Below are 22,741 nucleotides of genomic sequence, written 5' to 3' on the forward strand. Positions count from 1 at the left end.
CAAAAAAGCCTGCACTGGGAGAAGCATTTACAATTTGTAGTTCACAAAACCAAGTTTATAAGCTAAGCAGACATAAGTAAATTTCAAACAGGGGAGAGATACAGGGGCAAGAGTAGCGCTAACATTTGGATAGCGAATCAAATAGATGCATATAGCTTTAATGAAAGCTCAATGGACACCCTTAAAATCCTCCTGTGGTTTTTCATGTTACGGATGAATACATCTTTATTCTTGTTATGAGTTTGGATAATTACCTGAAGAATTGAGGGCAATCATTTCAGAAGCACCTAGGATTGTCCAAGGACCCCCATCTATCGAACATGCAATCGGAGTAAACTTTTCCTAGTTAATTTACTTCTGAGAAACCAAATTAAATGTTCCGCTCGAGCATCAGGGTGAACTATACTTTTATTGTGCTGTAGGTATAGAGACCATCTGCATACACAAAAGTTCATTTGCATTTTTTTGCATTCTAATTAAAGCCCATTGTAGGGGTTTTAGGATCCAGACAAAGAGCAAGACAGCAGCCAACCTAGGGCAGGTTTTCACTTCCTACCTGTTGCCACCCTCTTTAGTTTAAATCTGTCTAGTGTTTTTACCTGTACATCAGGCACATCTTACTTTTACAGATGGTATCAAAGTTACTCATTGAACAGACTGACAAGAAAATTGCATCCATTGGAACGTTACCCTTCTTAGATTGGCATAGGCCTACTGCCATTTCATACTAAATAGATTGTACTCCATTGCAAGCTATAGAATAGGCTTAAAGAGGTATTTCTCCCTTGTGTTAATCCTCTCTCACTGTTTTGAAATTGCTTTGCAATTTACTATATTGTACTGATGTGTATATATTACTATTTTGCTGCCCAGGTTGAGCTTCAACAGTCATTAGTAAGAAGTACAATTCTGGGGATTTTGTACCTGGATCCAAATGAACTATTGTGATAGCCTTTGTCGGGAACTTGAGGCAAGTGCTCTCCATATACAATACAAATCTAGCCACATACAGGACACAAATGATTGCTGTCTTGCCTCTTTGTTCATTAACTGTATTGCCATCAGTGCGTGGCAGGAATGTTTTCCAAATCATGTTTAAAAACTATTACTTTTAATATATGAATATCTGGGGCATAAGGGGGTAGCACACTTATTTGCGATCAGCAGATTTTCCATTCAACTGGCCACAACATTTTTTTTCTAAGGGCCTCCAGCCAAAATGGTGGCAATCTGATCCCCCCCCATCCACCGCCCCACCCCTGCTGCCAAATTCGTTTGCGTGTTCCGCCTGCCCATCCCCCACCATTTTCTTTGTTTCTTCTACAGTACATGACTTGGGGAAACGTGAAGTGCTATCAGGCCATATTTTACACACGTTTGCATTTTTTGTATTTACTTTGCCTTTTTGACACAGCCATATCAGAATGCTAAAGTAAAATGGCCACCAGTGCTTCATGATAGCAGATGCTTCAAAGTGCATGCACATACACTTTGGCCATCTTGGAATAGTCTACAAGATAGCCACCTGTGCGAACATGCATCTTGGTCCCTGTGCCTGTAGGTGTTAAGACACGTGTATGTTCTGCTACATCAGGAACTATAAAACATAGTGGCAAAGCCAGTAGTTTGCCACTCCCCTTTAAAGATGAAACCGATCGGTTTGCAAAGGCTCGTTATGGTTTTTTGTTCAAAATTAGCTGGTGGCAATTAACCTGGTCACAGAAGTTTTTTAATGCACTCCTCCAAGAAGAGCTCTTATATCTTTATTGAACCTCCTGTCAGGCCACTCATTTGATAGAGCTCCTCCACAATATATCTTCAGTGTCCTGTTATCCGACATGTGATTCAGGTCCTGGCAAGCCAGTTGAAATTTAGATTTTTATCATTGTCCCTGACTTCTGAAATCAAACCTCCAACCTTATTAATCTTGATCATTAGTCAAACCAGTAAGACCACTGCCCTTATTTTATCTTCTAAGAAATCTTTGCTTTCACAGTGTTGGCATGGAAAACCATGTCAACTTTTCCATCTTTTTGCCTTCCTGCATTTGCTTTTTCAAGCAGGACTTACCCATCCCTTTTCTGTCTTCCAAATTTGAGTAGACTTGCTGCTCTCCCAGTCTGAAACCAGCTGCTACTAGTCAAGGTACCCCACTGGGTAGGTAAGTGCCTTCATGATGCTTCACCTGTGCCTCTTTCGTGTTACCTATATACATCTCTGATTCCATGTAGAACCATTATGGAGCTTTTTGATACTGCCTTGGTGCTTTTGTCTTCTTAAAACTTGATTCACCAACTGATCTCTGGTCTTCCTTAGACTTTCTCGGCTCTTTTTAACAATGCATCAGACTTGGTGGTAACTAGATGTTAGTTGTGCCTTTGCCAGTTGAGTAGTCGGAGAAAGAGGCAAACACAGGTTTAAGCTACTTGGTTCCAGAAATCTGTTTTATTGAACGTTTGTTTGGCGAAGTCTCCTGCGGGTAGAAAAAGAGAGCCCAGCTCGTTGATTAGGTGATTTGTGAGTCGGGTTCAGCATTGAGATTTTGCAAATTGTTCGATACAGAGAACTGTGTGCAAATGTCAGCTATGTTTGAAGCGCAACAGGAACTTCTCGTGCAACCTTTTGAGTTAGTTACAAAAAAGACCACTTGGCACAATAGTAGGGCATCCTTTAGCAGATATTGTGATGTGTTGGCAGTAAACTATCTAAAAGTTTGTTTGAGAAAGTGAAAGCCTTTTCATAGTAAGTTAAAGCTTTTTGCAAAGGTAAACAGCAAAATGCCTCACTTACTCTTTTAGGCTTGTAGTTTAAGGATGAAAAAATACTGTATCTTATTATCGCCGTAATTACAGACGCTTTTTGCTACCAGTCTTTTAATGTGCAGAGGGAGCCTCAGAATCATCTAAATGCCATCATGAGTAATTTAACTTTCATAGTGAAATTTATTTGGGGATTGGCTGTACAGTTTCCTGTTTTATTATGGCACAAATGGAGAGTATCGGCACTTCGATTGAGAAAATATGCGTTATGTTTGTGTTTTTAAAGACCAGTAATGTTCCACCATACCCAATCGTTATGCAAATAAGGCAACATTAGCTCATTGTAAAACATTTACCATGCAGCATCAAGTTACTGCTTGTTCTGAAAATCAGTTGTACATGCTGCTCATTTTGCACGTGGTGAGCAGTATGTTTTGCTCTAGGGAAGGAGTACAGTTGTGGTCTATTTGTAGCAGTCATACTGTAACTCTTGTAAATGAATTCACTTGTTTGTTCTTGAATGATTTTTCTCTCCCATGATCGATTGGAATCTGCTTTTGGGTCAGTGGCTTGATTCTGGACACATTTATGTAGCTAGAAGGTCTCACCACAGAGACCCCTTAATGCATATTGACCCTATGTAGCGTCACTACACGATGCACGGAGGATGGAAGCACTCCATCCTATGTTTGTTTTTACCACGGGAAAGTGTGGTGCATCAATATTAGTATCCAGCAATCATTATTTCACTGAAAAGCCTTGAGCTAGAGATCGTATAAAGAAAGGAAATCTAAGAGTCGTTCTGAGAAACGTTTGCTTTTAGTGAAGATTCCAAATGAAGCAAATAAATCCACCTGTGACCTCGCCTTTATTTTTTTTAATTCATTGTAACCCTTGACCTAAAACAGGAGTTGAGTAAAATTCTAAAGTAGATTTTTAAGCGTTCCCTAATAATTACTGTTCGTTCAGAGCTCCTTTTCCCATGTTTCGTCTAGAAGTATGTGGGCTGCATTATTGACACATGCAGGTACACCGTGTCGCTCGCAAACACGCATGGACTGTCCCAACTGATCTTGTCCCCCTGGTTAGATAAAGGAGTCATCTGTTACTCTGTACTGACTTTCTGGATTTTAGGCTGGCACAGGAAGAAAAAATCCACTTGTACAAGTACCTATTGTTTTGAGAAAAACCACTCCCCACCCCATCTCTTACAGCTCAGGAGCCAATATAAGATTGATGAAGACAAATGATTCTCACCAGTGTAGTAGCAATTTTGTGTTATTTATCTTTTATGTAAATACTGGGAGGGCTAGGAAGTAGTGCTGATCTAAAAACCGTAATTTCAGAGAATGCTCTGTGCGATGCCAGCTAAGGGATTGGAGATATTGCACCTGGAACACGCTAACAAGTCTGGACTAGATTCAGAGGGATGGGGGAAAAAGCTTGCATTGCTGTGATCTTGAAGGGCGTTGGAAGGTCTCTACATATTGCAAACCTTCCATATGAACTTGCAGCTAAGGCTCATCTCTCTGACTGCTTCCATGAGGGTCCCTACCTGAAGTGTGGAAACTGCACCGACTGTTGGTGGCTGCCAATGGCCAGCCCGATCCAAAGTACAGCTTCATTGTGCAGCTATCATACAATATCCACCAAGAGAAAACTAAGTGGAGAGTCTCCATCCCCTGTGACTGTTACCTGGATTGAGGTGGAAGTGCTCCAAAGCCTGCAGGGAGATTTTTGCCAGAATCACTCTTCCTCAGTGGAAGCCTGGCGTTCTCCTGTGGCTGCATATGACATTGAGGATATGGTCAGGCCCAGCATATGGTTCGCTAAACGGTCTCGTTGTCACCTCAGACCTCACCCTTATCCAGTGCTGAACTTCAACAACTGCTGTGGACCTCAGCCAGACTATTGTCCAAACAATCAGGGCACTGCCTTCCTGACATGTCCTAGCAGCACACCTCTTGAGAATCCACCTGTCAAGATCTCAGCCTCCTAGTTCCTCAGAGCCCTGGCCCCAGCACCTGCTATCAAAGTCTTATGACAATAACGTGACCCAAGGGACCATTATCTCTTGGTTATTGAGGAAGACCACTGACCCTTACCTGATCTTTGCCAACTCAGTCACATCTTCTTGGCAAGGATGTTGTTGATTTCAAGTTGCCTTATTGACTTTGTTGAACAGTCCATGGGCACTAGTCTCTCTACTGGGTGCTGGGCTTGGCTAAATTGTTACTAAAAACAGGAGGCACAGGACCATCATCAACTAGCTCTTTGATGGAAACCATATCTTTGTTGACTAATCAGACAAGGTGCAGCATTACAAAGTAGAAGCCACTGTCATATCTGAGTTTCATTCAAGTGGTAAAGACCAAACAATCTTTCAACTGGTCAACTATTTAGGATATTCAAGAGAAATAAAGGTTATTTAGGATAGGCTGACAGTGCCTCCTTCACATAATTCAAGTAGAGCTGCTTCAGGCGGATAGCCAAGCATGTTTCACCGGCATCACCAAAGGCCATATAAACATGCTAATGAGAAATCCATGGCCCACTTGTCCTCTGCTATTTCACCAGAGGTGATGCACATCACATTTTCTACTTATCTAGTTAAAGTAAATTTTTTAACTACATTTGCTGCCATTATTGAAAATAATCAACACTTCCTGGGTACTTTCAGTGGTTGTTAATATCTTTCTACTACAGCTTTCACAGCTGCCCTCATTAATCTAGCCTCTACCTCAATTAGCATCACCAGTACCCCTGGAAGTATTGGAGAAACTCCAGGGGGCTATTTTCCGAGAAACTCCAGGGGGCTAGCTTATAGACAACCTCAAATCTTCACGACCTCTTGTACAGCAGCTGCCCCTCTCCTTTTGAGGCTGTGATCGTGGCACCTGAAGAATTAATTAAACCCAGCAGGTATTGCATTTTTCAACTTCCCTTGACCTCCTGCAGCAGCTTCCACTGCACTTTAGTTTGATCTCAGCAACCCATGCCGGGCTTGTAAGAGGCAGAATCCATCAATTCCTACCTGGATGGAGATCAATCACATCAGGCAGTTGGGTCTTAAAAATCACCCACAGGATTATGCACTACCTTTTACTTTTCCTCAGCCCCCCCCCCCCCCCCCAAAAAAAAAACTTTCTCTTTCTCTTTCCAATCACCGCCAAACTTTTTGCCTTCACCCTCCTGTCTTCTGATTTCATTTTTGTTGGCTTTTAGGACTCTGCACACTTTACCACTGCCAACCAGTGTTAAAGTACTCATGCTCTCACCTTTAAACATGGTAAAAGTGGCTTACACCCAATGAGAACAATATAAATGATAGAGAGCATTCCAAAAATTAAACAAACTTCACACTTTTATCAACAATAGTAATCCATATTTATGGTGTGCTGCCTTGGTGTCCCCTCTGCCCATAACACACATGTAAATCCTGAAGTCAGTAGCTGGTAGCTGAACAATTGGCCAGACCCAAGTCACATAACCTATTGACCCTCAGGCTTCCAATTTAAACAAGATCAACACTGAATAAAACAATAGTGTCCAATTCCTCAATTGTTCCTTTATTGTAGTCTTGAATAAGTCAATCTTCAATGTTCCTACGAAATGATATTCAAAAGTGTGTCCACAGCCAGTTACAATTCAGAATCACAGTAAACGATGGTATTCCATTTCATCATAGACCCAATGCATTTCGGGAAAACCCTTTCATCAAGGGTAACTGTAATGTAAGGTTTAAGAGTAGTTATCAGAACCTTTCTTGGCAAACAAAACTGAGAAAGATGTCAAAAAACGAATAAAAATGAAATAAACCTGAATGGCCAAAGACTTAACCGATGTGTGCTAAACACACTAAAGACACAATTGTGCAAGTGCCCCAGAGTCCAATACAGAGAGGTGAGCCATAGTACCTCTTCTGCAACATGGGTATACTCCAGATGAACCAACCAGCGTGGCTGTGTAGATAATGAATGATATATATGTTGAGCTCACGCAACGGTGCTTACAACAAATGTATTAATAGAACGGCTCTTTCCAGTGCTATAACATGCAAAACTGCAGTGTTAAGAAAACAATGTATGCATTTGCACAGACGACACGCTGAGTACGTTAATGATGGAGGTGTATTTTAAACTTAGAGCTTGGACATGCTAAAAAAGTAACAATACAAAACAATTAGCAAATAAAACTCTGCACTGAATTTACGGAGTGAGAATAAAACTCATTAATGACTCGGTGGCATCACTCATTACTTTGCAGATAGAGAAAAGACGACTCCTACTGCGTGGTGCATGTGTGAGCCTGCTTCGCAAAAAGTGACGATTGTGCTTGATGTTACTCTGCACACTTTTTGTCACAATTGGAGTAGCTTTTCTATTTCTTTGTATCTTTATGGTTACATTTGATATGGTTCCTGTACGTGGTCCCTTTTAAAAGCAATAAGCAGAAAGCTGTGGGATTTTTCTTGTTTTGTATTGTCACTTTATTTCTGTTTGTGCGGCAAACATACTGTAATATTTAATTATGATAACTGTGTGAATAAAAGTTATTGAAGTACTAGTGGCCCTTAAGGCCATTTCTTGTGTTCCCTTATGGAACCTCTACCTTATGAGGATTCAAGTGATGTTGGTGAGGGACACAGTTGGGAGCTGAATGCGAGCAGCTTGGGTTGACTCTTGAGGTCTTCTTAAGGAAATAAACACCAGAACCAGTGTTCACATACGTTACACATTGACTCGGAGTTTGCCTGACTGCTTTTGTGCCAAGCTACCAGAGATTTCAGCACGGGTTAATTTGGGGTTTGCTTTTGTTTTACCTTAGCAAGAATTTTGGTTGCTGCTTAAGTAGGGTTTCAGAATCCCTCCCCCCCCCCCCTTATTTTCTACATAATGCATGTCATTTGAGATGCCTTCCGGTCGTCCATTGGTCTATCTTTGAGTCATTTCGAACTTTCGATAGTTTTTATCCCTTGGTGGTTTCCCAGGTTGAGAATTATTTCAAAGCTATTGATTACTTCTGGTAGTGTTTCATATAAATGTTGAACAGGATCTTTTTTTTTTTATATTGGGCTTTGTTGAAAAAGGTTTGTGTGAATTATAAATAGTTGTGTAGGTAAGATGAAATTCAGATGAGAATGTCCTTTATACCAATATATTTGAGTCTGAGGGTGTCAAAAGCTGGTGAAGGGGTCTGTAACTAGCTGTGTGGCTACACAGTGTTTGGCAAAAGATGTTTGTTGTCCCTTTTTTTAAATTTATAAAGCAAAAATGCACACCTGATGCTACCTAGATAGTAAAGTATAGAGTTAGGCTGAGTAGTGAAAAGTTAATAAAGCTCCTGCCAAACATCTAATAGGATGGAGAAAGCCAGGTTTTCAACAGTTTTCTAAATTTCAATAAAAAGATGTATTAACAAAAATAAAATTTCGGACAGTTCCAAAGACTAGCTTCTGCAGCTGAAAAGGCTCTACCTTTAAGATTAGCTCGGAGTAATTTAGAAAGTGTCAAAAGAAGGGCATTTTCAGACCATCTCAGAAAGAGGCTGTTGGCGCTGATCAAAAGCACTTTGTGCACGTAGCAGCGAGATTTAAGGTTAAAGTAGCTAAGCAAGAGAAATAGTCATATCTCTTTAGATTCATAGCAAGCCTAGCATCTGAATTTTGCACACAAGCTGAAGCTTTTTTAATGCCTTTGATGTTAATCCGAAGGTAAATGGTGTTATAATAATCCAGTTTATTTTGAATGAACGTAATTAGAATTTGATTTTTTTGAGAAAATTAGAACAAATGTAAAACTCTCTTTAGTGTGCAAAATTGAAATAGTCAAGAATTGGCCACAGTTGATTTGACCTGCTTAAACGAGACACAATTTCTTCACTCATTGAACTGGAATCGTTTTTTCATCAAGACAGGAAGGCTAATACTAGAAAAGCTCTAAAGGGTACATTTAATTTGTTGATTCCAACTAATCAAGTACTGCACATTTTATAAACCTGTCTTACAGACCATTTGTAAACAATGTGGAATATCACCTCTCCGCCTAGTGTCACTGTCACTCGTAAAATGATCTGGGTAATGGCATATGTAAGCAGGGACAACGCAAACTATTGGATGAAGAAAGCCAGGGGGACCTTGTGAAGGTTACATTTTAATGATGACCGCATCGAGCCGTGAGGAAATAAAACCCTGTGTTGACCTGTTAGATAAGTTCTGAAACAATATGAGTCTTTCATCTCAAGTTCTTCCAGACGGTTTAACAATTACTGATGGTCCTCGGTGTCAAATGCTGCATACGGATCCAATAGAATCAAAGCTGCAGGCACTTCCTGGTCAGCACAGCAACAAAGCTTATTGAAACCTGCTGTCACCATTGTCTCAGTGCAGCATCTGGAACGAACGCCAGATTACACAGCATGTAATGAGTTATGAGACTCAATAAAATTGAGCTAACTGAATAAGCATTTTACGGTCAAGCAATTTAGCTATATATGACAGCCTTGAAATAGGTCTATCGTTTTCCACAATCATTGGGTTCAGTGTTGCTTTTTTCCCAGCCTTGGGATAACGCTGGCTCTTTTCATTTCTCCCGAATTGCTAACTGGGGAGATGGAGGCATTATCAGTATTCTTCACATAATTATGTAACCTCACAAACGTTTTTGTGGAGCTTCACCAGAAGAGTATCAGACTGAGAATCAGATGGGTTGCTGTTCTTCACTAGTGTTAGAAAGTCATCTTCAACTAGTGGAAAGAATTGAGTGAAATACTGTGGAGCTGCTGACAAGAGAAAATGTTTTACTGTTATTTGAAAATGTCTGGGATCTGCAGAAAGAGACCAGTTAGTTTTCATTTGGATTTAGAATAATCTGTGGCCGATTATATTTTGCTATGGAATTTGACACTCCGGTAGTAGCAGGTGTTTGATGGAGGCAGTGTTAGGGGTGTTGGGAGATTTTTTGTACGAGATAGGATGCATTAGCATTTTTAATCACCTTCTTATACAAGTGTAAGCCAATTAAGTTTGGCTGAAGGTGAGAAATTGTGATGGCAAATATACTCCAAATGCCACACGTCTCATCTTACCCAAATTTTCATTTAAAAAATAAAATAAAAAAATCCTACATCTATACACGCTGTTACATCTATAACTAATTGCGACTAGAGCTGAATTAATGTCTCTTGTATGGCGGAATCCTATTTGTTGCTCAGGAAGTAAACGTTTTTCCTCTGTGTTTCAAAATTAGGAGGGAAGCAACTCTTTAAATTTGTTTGCTAAGGAAGGGTCCGTTAACTATTGGTCTGTAATTGCTGGAAACTTGGAAGTTTTTTTTTTCCCTCCCCTGATCTGGGGGATATATGAATATTTTCCTTACGTCCTTTAGAAAAACCCTGTTGATAAGGAGTTGTTTATATTTCTGATCAGGATAACTGGAGTTGCTGATTGCAGAACATTTGTGGGAAGCAAAGTTCTGATACACAACCTACTGGGTCATTTGTTTTTACAAGGTCCAACCAATCAACCATTGTGATTTCTGGAAAGAAAGGGATAGGGGATACATTTTCTTTATGGTTGTTGATGGTAGTGAACTTGTGGTGCAGTTAATTTTCTGAAGTGCTAGCTAGATAGGAGTCCAACTTGTACGATTTGTTTATTTAATGACTCACTAGCTTATTGCAGAGATCTTGAGTTGGGGGTGTCAATTGTTTTCTAGATTGTGATATCATGACAGTATGGGACTATGGATCCTGTTTGGGTAGTGGGATTCTTTAAATTGATTTGTAAAATCTGTTGTCTGTGCAAATGGTTCTTGTCAAAAGGGTTCTTTTATATATACCATTTTCCTTTGAAGTGTTGAGATTTTGATTTTATCTGGATTCTTTTCATCCAAGCAGTTCTTCTTCCTGTTGCCTTGCTTTGATGTACTTTGGGGAAATTAGTATGTTGAAAGCTGAGGTCAACCATTCATAAAGTGCAATTCAAAAATTGAGTTTGTTTCGAAGTCCGTGAGTTTCCAGATCCTTCATGCTCAGTTTGTTACATAGTCTGTAAGAAGAATCCACAAGGCATGAGTTGCGGACACCTGTGTGAATAGGCTACAGTGTGATCGGTCCATGTAGCTAGACAGGATTGCAAAAAATGCCATTCAAGGTATCACCTTCCTTGTAGGTAGGAATGGAGACAATCTGTTGTAAATTGTGAGCCTATAGGCTTGATAGGATAACATTTTATTGAGGCATGAAAGGTTTGTCAAACCAAATGTTTATCACCAAAGATACATGGAGGCTGTTAGACCTGGCAACCTTGAAGTGGTCTCCCCTCTCTCTCTCTCTTTTTTTTTTGTTTTTTTGTTGTGCCTCTGCTTCCTAGACTGTGTGCTGGACTCTGTTGCTGTTTTTGGTACTCTGGGTGCTTTACGACTGCAGACCAGTGCTAAAGTGCAAGTGCTCCCTTTGTAAATTGTATGTGTAATTGGCTTTTCCATGATTGCCAGGCCCAAACATTCCCTTTTTATACATGTAAGGCTCCTCTAATGTAGGCCCTAGGTAGCCCCATGGGAAGGGTGCAGTGGATGTTAAAGGTAGGACATGTACAAATGTACAGATGTGCTTTACATGTCCTAACAGTGAAATACTGCTGAATTCGGGTTTCACTGTTGCAAGGCCTATCTCTCTCATAGGTTAACATGGGAGCTGCCTTCAAATATCTTTTAAGTGCAGTTTCCCTTTGGGAGCAGATAGAGATCTGGAGTTTGGGGTCCCTGAACTCACAGTTTAAAATTACATCCTTTGGTAAAGTTGGTTTTTAAATTGTCCGTTTGAAAAAGCCACTTTTGGAAAGTGGGCATTTTCTTGCTTAAACCATTCTGTGACTCTGCCTGCTTGTGGATTCCCTGTCTGGGTCAGACTGACAGTTGGGCTGTTTGTGAATCCCATCTAGACAGTGACACAAAGGGAGCTGTGGTGTAGCCTGCATATCCTGATGGGCCATCTGGGCTAGAGTGGAGGGAGGAGTGGTCACTTACACCTGAAAGGCCTGAATGGGCTGTGCCTGCTCTCACACAATACAGTCTCCAACCCCCTGGTGTGAGTCTGGAGCAAAGCCTGGGCAAGGCAGGATCTTGTGAGCAACATAGACTTTCCTTTGAAGTTTGCCTACTTCAAAGACAGAAAGGGGTTTAAGTAGTGGACCCAAAACCCCAGATTTTCAGATTACTTCTGGAACCAAGAGGAACCTCTACCACGGAGAAGAGCTGAAGAGATGGAGGAGGAGTTCTGCCCCTTTGCCTGTGCCTGTGATTTGCTGCATTGGTATGCAGTTGCTGCTTCTGCCTGAAAGAGGACAAAGACTGGATTATTGGGGTATATGCCTGCTTGTGAAGAATCTCCAAGGGCTTGGATTGAGATTGCCTTCTGTTTTGAAGTCTCAAGGCCATCCAAGACTTCCTCTGCCAGCACTTGGATTCTCTGCTGAGGCTCCTGCCCTGCCAAGTGGTGGTCTATCCAGTCCCTGGGCCCTTGAAAGGTGAAGCTGGTAGAAAAAGGACTGAAATCCACGCACAGGATGCGTGCAAGGAAACTTTCGATGCACCAACTGCATCGCGGCGGTAAAAATGAAGGAACCCCTTGCAGCGCAGATTTCACACGCATCATTGCTTGGCGTTAAAATCATTGTGAACCTGCTCAGATCTGAGATACCCCGTCTGGAAATTGATGCATCACGCTCTCGCGGGAGAGAAAAACAACGCATCGCCTACCTGACAGGAGAAGAACCGATGCACAGGCTCACTTGCGAATAAGGAATCGACGCATCACTGACTTTTCCGACGTACGCTCGCCCGTGCAGCTTTATTTTTGACAGAAACCAGGTACTTTGTCTAAAAACGTTTCCATTGTTTTCTAGGGAGTAAGACCGTTTTTTAAATTTTTTAATTCATAACTTGACTTGTGTATGTTGGATTTATGTTGTTTTGGTCTTGTTTGATTTAGATAAATATTGCCTTTTTGTCTAAACTGGTGTGGTGTCCATTTTGTAGTGTTTTCACTGTTAGTGTGTGTTTTGGTACAAATACTTTACACGTTGCTTTTGAGATAAGCCTGACTGCTTGTGCCAAGCTACCAAGGGGGTGAGCAGGGGTTATCTAAGTGTGTATCCACTTTGTCCTGACTAGAGTGAGGGTCCCTGGTTGGACAGAGTTCAAACTGACTGCCAACCAGAGACCCAATTTCTAACAGAAGCCATCTTTCTGGGTCTTCTTGATCAATGTCCAGAATAGTATTTAGTTTATATTTTTGATACTGTATCCAAAAGATCATCTGTAAAGGCTTCATTGTTTGATAGTCTGTAGAGTAGGAGAAAGTTGAAGGTGACAGTGACACAAGTTTGTATGGCTATGTCTGGCTATGTTTTTCGACTTAGAGTATTATGAATTCTTGAAAATAATTGCCAGTCTGCCACTTCTCTTACATTTTCCAGTTGTGGGTGATGATGCGACATCAAGGTAGGATAAATTGATGAAGTATTAGTATTCTTTCCCATCCATCTTTCGGTGATCACTAAAATGCCCAGATTTCTCTCCAACTGTAGATCAAATATATTGTATTTGTTTATGTTCATTGACTGTGCATTTATCACAATTTAAGTTGTGTCCCTTAGTTTTGGTGTAGGTATTGTGTGTTGGCCTTGTTAGTCTGTCACGGTTATTGAGTTGGCTTATTTCCCTTTGTGCATTAGTTTGTCATGTTATTGGCAGAAAGGTAGAATTAAAGGTGTTGCCATTTCTGCTCTCCTGGCATTCATGATCATTGTCATACAAGCATAAATGCTTTAGTGCGGCTTTTGGGGAAGTGGGAATGGAAAAAGAAAAGGAGAGCGACCCTGTTTGTGGATGCAACACTTATAGTGTGGCTGATTCCGATTTTGTCTTGAATAGATTTTTGGCTTTGTCCTTTTCTGTTATAAAAAAAAGGAGAAGCGTGGGTTGAAGCTGATACTGTGTTAGTGTACCTTTTTACACTTGTTAAAGTTGAATGGAGTGTGTGTAAAGCAGGAGGAGGAGCACAAGTGCCTAGCTTTAGGCAATTGTTGAGAGGCATGTTTGCTCATGATTGTGTTGTGGAGTTCCAGATGATTGTTGGTAAGAGGATGTGAAGGGTGTCTGAATGGTGTTTGCGGTAAAGAGAGTCCACGTAAGAGGGTTTGGGGTTCTGTTTAGTGAGGATGCATTCAAACATTAAAACCTTGTAAGAAATGTGAGAGTAATACCATGTGAGTGTAGGTGTTTCTTCTTATATAGTGTTCATGGATTGAAGTATCGGAGAGGGTATGGGTATATGTGAGGAGTTTGATGGAGGAAGTGACTCTGACACCAGGACGACAACATCAGTGGGTCAGGCTTCTCTTTGTAGCTTATTTGCTAGTTTCAAATCTGTATTTCTGATTGTACATTTAAGATATTCTACATTGCATGCTTTGCATAATACTTGATTGTTCCTAGAGTACAATGACCATAGTTGCATCTCAAGATGATTGAGGAATTTGTTGGTCTGCAGAGCTGCTGCCTGTTGTTTAAGATATGGTCCTTATTAGTCTGCTGGAGCTTAAACTGATATTCTTTGTGCTCAGCTTGTCCTTCACGGAGTTCAGATGATTTCTCCTTTGTTCCTAGCTCTGAAGAGCTGCTGGCCACTTGACATATGGAGAGAGCATTTATATTAAGACACGACAGATCAGACGTCATGAGGATTATCTAAGAGTGGTAGATGGCCAGGTCTAGGCATGCGAAGGGACATGCAGAGGAATTTGAGTTTTTTTTTTTCTAAAGTTCAGAAGCATGGGATTCATTATCCGATGAAGGGGAAAGTCATTAGAAAGGTTAGAGAGCATAGTTGCCGAAGGTAGATATGTCAGAGCCTTTTAGCAAAATATTTATTTTGAATGCTAGTACAATGAATACGTTTTTAGCCCCTCTATGAGATGGATCTCTTTTGTTTTTTTGTATAAAATATGGTCTTTATGCTGATGGCCATCAAGGCCCCCCAAAAAGAAGGCAGTAGAAACAAATTTTGTCCTCTCTGTTAGTGGACTGTTGACAAACAATTGAACCTATTCCATGCATCCCTTGATGAGTCCTGTCCTACACACGACTGATAGTTTTTCATTGTTGTCACAAGCATTACATTGCAGCTTAAATAGCCTTCCATAATATTTCAGAAGTTATCTTTTTCCTTAGGAACCAAGGATATTTTGTTATTTTAACGGATTGCTTAGTTTGCAACCACAACAAGCATCCATCCTTCAAGGGTCTTTGAGGTTTCTTGATTCACTCTTATGCACAAGTCCTTTAAACCTTTTTTCTTACCACATTGACTGGTAGCATTGAAAACAGCCCTTTTGTGATCTTGCGATGTGCAGATTTAGTGGTCTGTTGCAGACAGCATTGCAACCAGTACTTTAAAAATGCACTTAGGGTGGGATATATAAGCCTGTCTATTGCTCGTGATTGGCTGGCTTGTTTGTCCTTTTCAGCTCTTGCTGGTCAGTCAGTGGGTTCTTTTTCAGCTCTTGCTGGTCAGTCAGTGGGTTTTCTCCTCACCATGTAGAGAATTCTGGTTCCATTGTGTTTTCATAGAATGAGTTTGGGGCCTTCCACTGCTGATGTCATTTCCATTTGTAGGTTTCTATGACATTTCATTTTTTGTACTGGATGGTAGTGCACGGCCGCCTCACTGCTCCCTCTCTCTTGGTCTCACTTTCAGTGCTTCACTTCCTGCTGCCCCTTACATGTTCGCTCTCTCGCTCTCTCTTTGCTTCATACCCAGCTCCTCCCTGAAAACTGGGTCCTATCAGTGGATGACTGTATACCGGTTTTCACCACCCACCCTTGTCCCGGATGTGCAAACTCTACATTTTTGAGCCTGGATGCAACAAATATGGCCTCTTGCCGTCCACTGTTATTGGCTTTCCGATGCTTGTTTGTCGTACAAATGTCTAAAGGCAGTAGCACTGGCCAACCATCTTGAAGTGGTAGTGAAAATGCATGCACATAATTGTTAGTATAACAGGGGTTGACAGATCTCAGATCTGTGATTGGAAACCGTCACTGCATGAATAATATTTACCCATAGCTTGTTGGGCGCGGAATAGGCGTAGCATGCTTGCTGGAGACTCGCTTGTCCAAATTGGAGGAGCCCAAGGGGCACAAAACAAAGCAAAGATAACTCTTCCACACGTTGTTCTTGACCTATACCCGGTGTTAGATATGGGTGAAGGAAAGTATGCAATTCTGAGATATGTACACAACAAAAGGGTAAATTTGTGGTCTTCGTCAATTTTTAGACAGGTGATAACTTGCACTGTTACGTGTAAAAGCATCCATCACCTTGCACGCATTGTCCTGCACGTGCATCTTCAATAACATTGGGAGGAAATGACAATTGTGTACACGTTGTTGTCATGAGAAACGCACATGAGGCTTCAGCGTCCATGGCAGTCATGAAATGGTTCCAATCTTGGAGGTTAGCTGACACATGGTGGCTACTGTAACCTGCTGTGAGGGGATATTTATATTATTCTTCCCTGATTCCTTACATACTAAACTAGACGTGGTAGTTCAATCTGAACACTTACAAAGGGAAATATCCCATACTGAACCTCTAGCCTGTGCATTAGTATAGTATAGTAATAGTATATCGGACTGGAAGCCAGCAGACGTCTTCTATGCCTACTTGGCTATTGCAGTCAAACTTAATAAAGGATGCTGCCTTTCTGGGGAATGTCAGGGAGCACTTACAACACAGGGTTGGCGGGGTGACAGGCTCATACAGTGGGATGCTTTAAAATAATCATACGGTGTGTATGCATGGCAACAGCACTGGGGTTACATAAACTTTTAGTATAAAGGTGAATGAACTGGAGGGTGAGTTGTGAGAAGTGGAGCTGGGAGGAGGAAACCGATGGCAAAGGAGCGAGTGGACAGGCTTGCACTGTTTGATTACAGAGAGTACATGGGTAGGCAGCACAAAGAAGGGGACAAGTCGGGCCATTTTTTTTACTTGATTGGCTCTTACACAGTGCACCCACTGCTCTATTACTTCGCCTAGGAACACTATTGATCAGTTGTCAAAACGCTGAAGGAGATGTGCTCTACTCTAAATTGCCCCTCGTACCCACTAGAGAACACACCTTCAGAGATATGTGAGCATTCTGGACTTGGCATAAGTTCTCTTCTCTTCATGCAGAGAAGCCCAGTGCTACGCTCACAACTACAGTGGGCTGTAAGAGACCTGGCTATTGGTAAAACACCAAAATGTGATAGTGTCCCTGCCGAGTTTTACTCTCCATTCAGTGTATCTGACCATCCTGTTCATGGAACTAAATCAGGCTTCAAACTGTCCAGACACAGTGGCAAATATGAAATCTCATACATATTCTCAGGGAATATTTGCCATATAAAACACCAACAGAGGTGGTCTCCCTAGAGCCTGAACTGGGTGTTCGCAGTGGATATGGCTTCCGGGTACAGATATTGAGATGTATTAGACTGTTCTACTCTCAGCAGATATCTGGGGTTAGAACTGCATGGATAATATCAGTCATGGCCCATTTCTCTAAGCACATTTGCACCTCTTCAGTTTTCCCTGGCCATGGAACACAGAATTCAGATGAAAGGTCGAGGACTATCACGACAGGGCCTACACTCGCATAATCTCCCTTTATGCGGACAATGTGCTTCTCAATTACAGGGACTTTGTTTTTGGGGGGGGGGGGGTGTGAAATAACCTAGGTCAGCAGTTATTAGTACCAGAACCCTTTAAGTCTCTGGTTTAAAAGTGAACAAATCTGTATCTTACTTATTTCCCTTCACACCCACAGATAGCATTCTTTTTGACTGGGAATAAGCGACTTTTTGTTAGCTGGGTGTCCAAGTCTGTCACTCAGAGGCAGACCTTATAGTGGGTAATCTGGCCAGGGCCATGACAGAAATCCTTGTATCGCCCAGATTTGCAAAACTCAAACTGGCATCTGTGGGTAGGCTGGCCCTTTTCTAAATGATAATCCTTTATTGCTTTCTGTACTTCTTTGATGTCCGTCCACTGTGCCTACCCACATCTGTTTTAGCAAGGTCAATGGCACACTAGCAAACCTTATCTAAAAAGGACGTAGAAACAAGACATATACTGCAGCTTCCTGACACTGAAGGTGGATTAAGTGTCCCAGATTCTGAATTATGTTATTTATCCATTCACACGCAGTGAGTGACCGGTTGACTAGAAACATTCTGTATGCAAAATATGTTGAATGCTACCGGAGCACTGACATAGCTGTTTGCTCTGCAAAGGTTATAAAATGACTTACCTGCACTGATGACTAGAAATTGCTGGCTTAGCTCACTAGCACACAGTCGCACAAAGGATGCCCTATGCACCAGACCCGTCATCATGGACTTTGCCTGCCTTTGAGACTGCCCAAGCTGGTTGTGGTGGAGAGTTGGACACCAGTACGAGTACTTGAACTGGGAGTTCTGATGTTTGGTAACAAGTTAATCACATTTCGGAATTCCCAATCACTACAGTTTCCTATGGCACAATTCCTAATGTGTAATGTATTCAAAGACACATTTAAGAAGATTATTGACATTTCTATGTGTGTTCAGCAGACTCGCACAGTGCTGACTGCATTGCTGTTGCAGGTAAATGGCTGGAATGCTTGATATTCCTGCGTGTAGCATTATGACTTCTAACTAAGATCTTACTAGATTGAGGTTTGGGTTGACCGATGTAGGAGGCTGGACTGGCTTGTAGTGAGTACCAAGGGGTACTTGCACCTTGCACCAGGCCCAGTTATCCCTTATTAGTGTATAGGGTGTCTAGCAGCTTAGGCTGATAGATAATGGTAGCTTAGCAAAGCAGCTCAGGCTGAACTAGGAGACGTGTGAAGCTACTACAGTACCACTTAGTGTCATATGCACAATATCATAAGAAAACACAATACACAGTTATACTAAAAATAAAGGTACTTTATTTTTATGACAATATGCCAAAGTATCTTAGAGTGTACCCTCAGTGAGAGGATAGGAAATATACACAAGATATATATACACAATAGCAAAAATATGCAGTATAGTCTTAGAAAACAGTGCAAACAATGTATAGTTACAATAGGATGCAATGGGGAAACATAGGGATAGGGGCAACACAAACCATATACTCCAGAAGTGGAATGCGAACCACGAATGGACCCCAAACCTATGTGACCTTGTAGAGGGTCGCTGGGACTATTAGAAAATAGTGAGAGTTAGAAAAATAACCCTCCCCAAGACCCTGAAAAGTGAGTGCAAAGTGCACCAAAGTTCCCCTAAGGACAAAATAGTCGTGTTAGAGGGAGAATGCAAGGAAAACACAAATCAGCAATGCAACAACGATGGATTCCTGTCTGAAGGTACCTGTGGAACAAGGGGACCAAGTCCAAAAGTCACAAGCAGCTCGGAGATGGGCAGATGCCCAAGAAATGCCAGCGGTTGGTGCAAAGAAGCTCTTACTAGGCTGAAGAACTGTGAATACTGCAGGAACGACAAGGGCTAGAGACTTCCCCTTTGGAGGATGGATCCCCCACGCCTTGGAGAGTCGTGCAGAAGTGTTTTCCCGCCGGATGGACGCCAACAATCCTTGCTACACGCAAATCGTGCGTTTGGCGTTTTTGGACGCTGCTGGGGCCCAGGAGGGACCAGGAGGTCGCAAATTGGACCTGCAGAGAGAGGGGACGTCGAGCAAGACAAAGAGCCCTCACTGAAGCAGGTAGCACCCGGAGAAGTGCCAGAAACAGGCACTACGAGGATGCGTGAAACGGTGCTCGCCGAAGTTGCACAAAGGAGTCCCACGTCGCCGGAGACCAACTTAGAAAGTCGTGCAATGCAGGTTAGAGTGCCGTGGACTCAGGCTTGGCTGTGCACACAGGATTTCCGCCGGAAGTGCACAGGGGCCGGAGAAGCTTGCAAAGTCGCGGTTCCCAGCAATGCAGCCCAGCGAGGTGAGGCAAGGACTTACCTCCACCAAACTTGGGCTGAAGAGTCACTGGACTGTGGGGGTCACTTGGACGGTGTCGCTGGATTCGAGGGACCTCGCTCGTCGTGCTGAGAGGAGACCCAAGGGACCGGAGATGCAGCTTTTTGGTGCCTGCGGTTGCAGGGGGAAGATTCCGTCGACCCACGGGAGATTTCTTCGGAGCTTCTGGTGCAGAGAGGAGGCAGACTACCCCCACAGCATGCACAAGCAGGAAAACAGTCGAGAAGGCGGCAGGATCAGCGTTACAGAGTTGCAGTAGTCGTCTTTGCTACTATGTTGCAGGTTTGCAGGCTTCCAGCGCGGTCAGCGGTCGATTCCTTATCAGAAGGTGAAGAGGGAGATGCAGAGGAACTCGGCTGAGCTCATGCATTCGTTATCTGCAGTTTCCCCAGAGACAGAGACCCTAAATAGCCAGAAAAGAGGGTTTGGCTACCTAGGAGAGAGGAAAGGCTACTAACACCTGAAGGAGCCTATCACAAGGAGTCTCTGACGTCACCTGGTGGCACTGGCCACTCAGAGCAGTCCAGTGTGCCAGCAGCACCTCTGTTTCCAAGATGGCAGAGGTCTGGAGCACACTGGAGGAGCTCTGGACACCTCCCAGGGGAGGTGCAGGTCAGGGGAGTGGTCACTCCCCTTTCCTTTGTCCAGTTTCGCGCCAGAGCAGGGGCTAAGGGGTCCCTGAACCGGTGTAGACTGGCTTATGCAGAATTGGGCACATCTGTGCCCAACAAAGCATTTCCAGAGGCTGGGGGAGGCTACTCCTCCCCTGCCTTCACACCATTTTCCAAAGGGAGAGGGTGTCACACCCTCTCTCAGAGGAAGTTCTTTGTTCTGCCATCCTGGGCCAGGCCTGGCTGGACCCCAGGAGGGCAGCTGCCTGTCTGAGGGGTTGGCAGCAGCAGCAGCTGCAGTGAAACCCCAGGAAGGGCAGTCTGGCAGTACCAGGGTCTGTGCTACAGACCACTGGGATCATGGAATTGTACCAACAATGCCAGGATGGCATAGAGGGGGCAATTCCATGATCATAGACATGTTACATGGCCATATTCGGAGTTACCATGGTGAAGCTACATATAGGTAGTGACCTATATGTAGTGCACGCGTGTAATGGTGTCCCCGCACTCACAAAGTTCAGGGAATTGGCTCTGAACAATGTGGGGGCACCTTGGCTAGTGCCAGAGTGCCCTCACACTAAGTAACTTTGCACCTAACCTTTACCAGGTAAAGGTTAGACATATAGGTGACTTATAAGTTACTTAAGTGCAGTGTAAAATGGCTGTGAAATAACGTGGACGTTATTTCACTCAGGCTGCAGTGGCAGGCCTGTGTAAGAATTGTCAGAGCTCCCTATGGGTGGCAAAAGAAATGCTGCAGCCCATAGGGATCTCCTGGAACCCCAATACCCTGGGTACCTCAGTACCATATACTAGGGAATTATAAGGGTGTTCCAGTAAGCCAATGTAAATTGGTAAAAATGGTCACTAGCCTGTCAGTGACAATTTGGAAGTAATGAGAGAGCATAACCACTGAGGTTCTGGTTAGCAGAGCCTCAGTGAGACAGTTAGGCACCACACAGGGAACATATACATGCACACCTATGAGCACTGGGGCCCTGTGTGACAGGGTCCCAGTGACACATACATATAGGCCACAAACCTATGAGCACTGGGGTCCTGACCAGCAGGATCCCAGTGACACATAACAAACATACTGAAAACATAGTGTTTTCACTATGAGCACTGAGGCCTGGCTATCAGGATCCCAGTGAGACAGTGAAAACAGTGACAAACACCCTGACATACACTCACAAACAGGCCAAAAGTGGGGGTAACAAGGCTAGAAAGAGGCTACCTTCTCACAACCGATAATGTAGATGAGGAACTGGTGGACAGATAATGGCAACCTACTTTGGTAACTGGTCTCAAGTAATGCTAGTTTAAACTGATACAGTAAAATATGCCACACCGAACATATTTAACCCATGGTTACCTAATTGTGCGTTTCAGTATCCGAAGTCTGTCTGGGATGCTCAGACTACAGATGCTGATCTCATGCATATTTTCTGGATCCGATCCTGTTGGTAACTTTACTGGAATGGCCTACTCACCATCACAAGCCTATTGACGAGCACTATGGTGGCCCAAACGTGTTTTTTGGGGTCAGGGGTGAGCACTAGGTGAAACAGAATAGCATGTAGATTTACCAGTCTTGCCTTGCTTCTTGCCAAACTACCATTGGCTATGGCATGGAACAGACTTTAATTAAGAAATTCTCTAGGGGGCGTATTATGCAAAGTGCCCTTTAGGCACAATGGGCCCAGTTTATGCGCCCCTGGGGTATGTTGGTATTACAAAAGGGGCTGCAGATGCTTGTGCGGCCACTTCTGTAATAGTGAAAGTGCTGGGTCACGTATTACAGAAGGGGCTGCAGATACTTGTACAACCTCTTCTGTAATAGTGATAGAGGTAGGGCACACGTAGCACCAGAGCTATTGTAAGAGGTCAGCCCCGCATTTCCAAGGGGATGTGGCTTCATTGATATGAAGGATCCGCTTTCCCTTTGCTCCTGCAACACGGGCACAGAGGAGACATTCCCTTAGGAGGTGCACTGTCAGTGTGCCCTCTGAGGGCAGCCCACTGGACGGATCAAAGGAGGTCCCATGAGGCCCCCAGTCACCCCTTGCAGGTGAGTGCAGTCAATCATTGCACTTGCCTGCAGGTCGACCTCTGTCCCCTTTTTAAAGTGCTGGCAGGTTGCCGCCTCTACAGAGAAACATGAAGGCGCTTGAAGCAGTCTCTCCGCATTTCACTGAATGCACTGCACCCAGGGCAGGTCAAGGTTGAGGGTGCCGTGGGGACTGCACATTCATCCAAATAGGGTGCACTAATCCCAGTCTGTGTCTTATATATAATACAGGC

The 22,741-nt window shown here is 43.0% G+C and overlaps 1 protein-coding gene across 1 annotated transcript in view; it reads left to right on the forward strand.

Annotated features, from left to right (window-relative positions):
• The window catches only part of STK17A (serine/threonine kinase 17a), a 235,803-nt gene that overhangs the window by 114,289 nt on the left and 98,773 nt on the right, over positions 1-22,741 (forward strand). The window lies entirely within an intron of this gene.

Source organism: Pleurodeles waltl, chromosome 2_1, assembly GCF_031143425.1.
Source record: "Pleurodeles waltl isolate 20211129_DDA chromosome 2_1, aPleWal1.hap1.20221129, whole genome shotgun sequence".
NCBI classification, from domain to species: Eukaryota; Metazoa; Chordata; class Amphibia; order Caudata; family Salamandridae; genus Pleurodeles; species Pleurodeles waltl.